The following is a 6,481-nucleotide window of genomic DNA, read 5'->3' on the forward strand; positions in this document are numbered from 1 at the left end:
CCACTTGGGCGCCACAATTTCCACTTGTGGCAGGCGCCATGGTGGTGTGGCGGGCGCCACAAGAAGAAAGTTTTTCCCTCCCAATTTCAAACTGAAGGGCATCCTTGTCATTTCCATTATTTGCCTTGCCTATAAATAGAGACTCGATTTCATTTGTTTCATCATCCAAACTTAGAGCAAACTTAATTTCAATTAGGCATATATTCAGTATTTTAAAAGTGGTAATCGCTTCGCATCGGGGTGTTGCCACAATTGTGTAATCGAGTTTGTAGTCGAGTTTGTAATCTAGTTTGGAGCACTTTGGAAGGAAGTTAATCCTGCCGCCATTTTCATTTCCGTTTCGCATTTTATTCAACCCTCCGATTGGAGCAGGTTTTTATTACTTTGCCTTTATCTATTTTACTTTCCCGCACTGTCTTTACTTTCATTTATTTCTCGCACTCGCACTACTTTATTTATTTCTCACACTCACACTAATTTTATTTATTTCTCGCACTCACACTACTTTCATTTATTTCTCGCACTCGCACTACTTTCATTTATTTCTCACACTCGCACTACTTTCATTTATTTCTCGCACTCGCACTACTTTCGTTTATTTCTCGCACTTGCACTACTTTCATTTATTTCTCGCACTCGCACTACTTTTATTTAAATTAAAATGCACCTTTACTTTACCATGTCTAGCTAAACCTATAAAGGTTAGAATGTAAGGATCGTAATTGAACTGATAATCCGTACAATTGTTTGTAGAAACACTTAAGGGCTATTTTAACCTTCAACTTAAGTTTTCCCGCACTTAATTTCCGTTGGGTAAGATCGAAAGCCGTCCAACGTCCTTTTAAACTTAGTTGTTTTTAACTATTTCAAATACAGCGAAAGCGCTTTGTTTAGTTCATTAGGAGTTTTTAACTTAAGAAGAAAAGTGATTTTAATACTATTTTTGGACGCGTTTATAAGTTTAAAGTCTGGTTCGTGAGAACCTCTTTTGGTTAAGAAATCCAGGTCAAAATACTTTTCAACTTAGTCAAGATACTATATTTCTTAAAAATAGGTTTACTACTCTAACGCAATGCGCGCCTTTTTATAAGTGACAATAAGAGGGTTTGATTAGGGAGTACAACTCGGATCTGAATACGCGAAAGCGACTGTTCCTGTTAAATTGGTTCTTTTCAAAGTAGGAAACACTGCCCATAAGTAATTCTATTAGCAAGTACTTCGATTATTAATTGATTATGTGAATTACATTCGAGTCTGTCTTTATTAATTGAACTTTATTTAATACTTTACTTTTCATTGTACACTCTAAAAACCCCTACTTCGTTTTACTTAGATAAACACCGTAACAATAGATAACGATAGATTGACACTTGGTCTCTGTGGACTCGACAATCTTTTATATTACTCTGACGCGTTCGTATACTTGCGAAAAGCACACATCACTTTCCCAAAAAGAGATCTTCTATAGTCTCTTCTTCCAACGCCGGGTTCTCATGGAGTAGCTTTGGGTAGAGTCCATTGACCTTGAAATTTTGAGTAGTGCATTTGCCTTGTATTCCAGGATCAAAAAATTATCTTCGATAAGTAAAAGTGTTGAATGGGCACGTGAGAGTGATTTCCTTTTTCATAACATCAAGAATTAAAGGATTACGGGGATGCCTCACTACTTTTGTTTCATCTTTAAGTGAGATCCTATGCATACATATGGATGAGCTAATATCATGAGTGTCAGCCAAGGTCCATCCAATTCCCTTCTTATATTTCTACTTAAGTTGAAGCTTTGCTGAATCATATGAATCCTCGGGAAATGGTTTAGGCTCTAAAGAATGTGGTTGTTCAATGGATGGTATGTTTGGGGCAGCCGGGATGTTGAGAGCTTCAGCCTTATAAACAACTTCGTTTATACTATCACCCTGTAAGGCAACATCAATCTCAGCACAAACAACACAAAGGTTAGTGTCAGTACAATCATCACATGAATAAACATCATCAAACCCAGATATAGATGGAAAATCAAGTGAAAACAATTCAGAACAAGTGTCCTCAACCATCTTAGATATCAATTCCATATGAAAAACGGAATGCTCTTCCAAGGGGTGTTTCATGGCATCGAAGATGTTAAATTTTGCGACAATGTCACCAAATTCCATGGACATGGTTCCATCGTCAACATCAATTTTTGTCTTCTCCGTTTTCATGAACGGTCTGCCTAAAATGATGGGAACTCTACTTGTCTTAGTCTCTCCTTCCATGTCCAGAATGTAAAAATTTGCAGGAAAAATTAAATCGTTAACTTGGACAAGGACATCTTCCACTACGCCAGTCGGGCGTGCATTGCTCCTGTTCGCTAGTTGGACGACCAAACCTGTATGCTGCAAAGGACCAAGATTAAGTTTATGATAAATAGAAGTAGGCATAACATTAATGCCCGCTCCCAAATCAAGCATGCAATTCTCGAATTTACTGTCCCCAATGGTACAAGGGACAGTAAAAGTTCCCGGATCCTTCTGCTTTTGTGGCAAGAGCTGAGTGATGGTTGAAACATTTTTCTCGTCTATAACTCTTTTAGATGAAGGCTTGGGCTGAATAAAAGCAGAAATATTTCTTCCCAAGTTAACTCTCTCACTTCCTTTAATCCTCCTCTTATTTGTACGCAAATCCTTCAGAAACTTTGCATACTTAGGAACCTGTTTAATTACATCAAGAAGCGGAATATTTATCGCAACTTTTCTAAAAACATCCAATATCTCTCTTTCCTTGTATTCCTCCTCAATTCTTTTATTTTTCAGAACTCTATGTGGGAAGGGGACTGGTGGCACATACTCATTTTCTTTAATTTTTTCAGATGAAACAGGTTCAGATGGAGTAGGTTCAGGTTCAGGTGTTACCTCAATAATTTTTTTATTTTTTTCAGGGGCTGTTTTTGTAACCTTTCCAGATCTCAACGAAATCGCACTCACATTAGCATTAGAATCCTTTGGATTGACACTTGTTTGGGCTGGAAGCTGGTTCGACCCTTGGGCTTGCATGTTATTTATTTGAGTAGCAAGTTGTCCCATTTGCGTGTTCAAGGTCTAAATGCTAGAATCGGTCCTTTGATGGAATTGGAGATTGTTGGCGGCCATTTGATTGACAAGATCTTCTAAGGATGGTCCGGAAGGTGCAGGGGAAGCCACTTGAGGTGGATTCTGTTGTGGGTTTCCATATCGAAGGTTGGGATGGTTCCTCCAATTGGGATGGTATTTGTTGGTGGACAGGTCAGGAGTATTATTGTACCTGTTTTGATTGTAAAGGTTGGCTGCATATTTTCGATAAGGGCTTTGGAAGCAGCTGGAGTCTTATCAACAAGTGCTCTACCACTAGCAGCATCAAGAATGTTTTTATCCGTTGGTAACAATCCCTCATAGAAATACTGAATAAGTAGTTGTTCGGTAATTTGATGTTGAGGGCAGTTGGATACTAATTGTTTGAGTCTCGCCCAATACTCAGCCAATGACTCATTTCCCTGTCTAATACCACATATTTCTTTTCGGATTGATGCAGCCCTAGAGGCAGGAAAGTATCTCTCTAGGAAGACTCTCTTCAAACCATTCCAAGTTGTGACAGAATTCGATTCAAGATAATATAACTAATCCTTGGCAGCACCCTGTAGTGAAAACGGGAAGGCTCTCAGCTTGATGTGATCTTCGGTGATTCCTTCAGGTCTCAATGGTGTAGAGCAAACAACCTGAAATTCCTTATGATGCTTATGCGGATCCTCACCTGCAAGACCACTAAACCTTGACAACAAGTGTATTAAACCAGATTTCAACTCAAAAGGAACAGTAACATCAACATATTCAATACATAAACCATTGTAATTCATATCAGGAGCAACAAGATCTCTTAGAGTTCTTTGGCAACCATATTAAACTCAATAGAAAAGAAGAAAAAAATAACAAACAATGAGAAAACACAACAAATTCAATAATGCAGCAACAAATAGGAAAATACCGACAATGTCCCTATTAAGTAAAAACAATTGAAATACGAAAAGACGATTAAAATAAGAGGAAAAAATACAAAAACACAAAAATTAATCTAATAACATCAATTAAAAGTTTTGAGAAGTTTTTTGGAATTTTATGAAACTATCAAAACAGAAAAAAAAAATCATAAAAAATAGAAAAATAAAGAATTTCAGGTTTTTAGGATGACATCCATTATTTATTCCATAAATAAAGGCTTTTGATTATTGATTTTTTCCTAGTGAATCGACAAAGAATCAGAATTATCTGAGACGATTTTCTTAAAAAAAATACATTTTTTTTATCCTAAAACGCCTAAAGACCAAAACACAAGAAAGTTAGGGTAAAAAAATGTTAAAACAGAACACCTATGACTATGATAATGGTTAGACTATAATAATGGTTAAAATCTACAAGAATACCCGGCAACGGTGCCAATTCGATCCGCTGTCGCACAAGGGTAAAAAACGAGTAATAAAATATAGTAAACGGGAAGCGACACCTCGAGTATCGTATCGCAAGGATTCTTCTATTATTATTAACCTAATGAAATCGACTTAAGGGGGGGGGGTTTATGTTTTAGTGGTCGATTTAGAAAACAAAGCAAAAAAAGTGATTAAAATAAGCGATTATAAAATAAGTCAATCTACTGTTTTCGGTTTCCGACTAATCATTGGTTTTTACCTACCAATTCCCTAAGCGGCTTCGATCTCTATTCGATTCAAATTCGATTGACAAGCGCAATAGATATATGACAGATTTATATTCCTACATTCCGAATTAAGAAAATGGATAAATACAATCGTGAATTAAGCAAACACGATTTACAAACGCAATTTAACGACAAAGCGACGAAAACGGCGATTAATAGTTAGGAATGCAATCATACGAATTTAATCAAAACCATTCCATAAAATACAGATTAAGCAAATGAAATTTCATAGAATAGAATTGAAAGAGAACGAAATTAAATTGATAGAATAAAAACCTCAAAGCCTTGGAAATTCGGTTACAGCAGATTGACTCTAGGAGATTAGTTCCTCTTCATGATCGCACAAAAGCAAAAAGTTATCGTGAATAATGTGTCTCTGCTACAGTACCGCGACTTCTCTTTTAAGCAGAATAAGGGTTTCACTAATAATTCAAACTGGGTCGAAAAACCTAAATTCGGCCCAACAAATGGCTCAAAAGAAAATATTTCCTAAAGTACGAAACTTCAACAAATTAATTGTGACGTCTGTACTCCGAATCAGCTTTTGGATTCAACATAAACGTTGTAGCTCTTTCTCTTAGCTTTCCACAAACTGGTAGCACGCCTCGATCCGATACTCCTAGCTCCAGTTATGAATTTATTCGTGCAAACCACTAATGCTGAAAATAAACTGCGAAAAACAAATAAGTGTAAAAATAAAATAAATTATAAAAACACATTAAAAGGGAAAAATAACCAAACTAAAACATGGGAATGCATAAGTATAAATATAGAAGTATATGCATCAAAATGCACTGATCAGTAATCCTTCCAATTATATAAATAAAAGAGATTTTTATGGTTATATGAAATTGTTGCAATTATTGTTATATATATATATATATATATATATATATATATATATATATATATATATATATATATATATATATATATATATATATATATATATATATATATATATATATATATATATATATATATATATATATATATATATATATATATATATATATTTGCAAATAATATAGTAAGTTCCATGAAAATAAAAAACAATCAAGCATTGCATTTCATGCATCATTTCCACAAGCAGGTTTCTCTTTCGCCAGATATCTCATTGGTGTTTCTTCCGTGCTTCAGCCAAGCTAACTCATTGGTACAATACTCGCGCCAATCACTCCAGAATTATGGAACATCTCGAGCAAGAGAATAGAGATTTGAAAGAGGAGATCGCCCGCCTGACTGCCATGATGGAGTGAGTTCTAGCTGCACAGAGCCAGTCTTCTCCAACACCTGCAACTTCTCCTCCTTAGAGGACTGTTATTTCAGAGGTAGCTACCTCTACTGTTCCCGCAACTGCTGCTCATTTCGCACCTGCCATGCCTGCCAGATTCCCGTGGGGAATGCCTCCGAACTTTGTTCCTGAAGGCTTTGCTCCTACATTTGCTTCTATGTCAGCATCTAGCCCGGTCATGTTTGTGCCACCGCATGTCGTGCACACTCTGCCTCGTGTGAAAGACACCATTTATCATTCTGAGCCGTCTGAGAGCCCGGATGTATATGAGAAAATGGACGAGATGAAAGATCAATTTCTTGAGCTGCGCAAGGAGTTGAAAACTTTGAGAGGTAAGGATTTATTTAGGAAGAGTGCTGCTGAATTGTGTCTGGTGCCGAATGTGAAGATTCCGGTGAAATTCAAAGTGCCTGACTTTGAAAAATACAAAGGGAACACATGTCCGCTCAATCATTTGGCGATGTATGC

This window comes from Lathyrus oleraceus, chromosome 1 (genome assembly GCF_024323335.1).
Source record: "Lathyrus oleraceus cultivar Zhongwan6 chromosome 1, CAAS_Psat_ZW6_1.0, whole genome shotgun sequence".
In the NCBI taxonomy this organism is placed as follows: domain Eukaryota; kingdom Viridiplantae; phylum Streptophyta; class Magnoliopsida; order Fabales; family Fabaceae; genus Lathyrus; species Lathyrus oleraceus.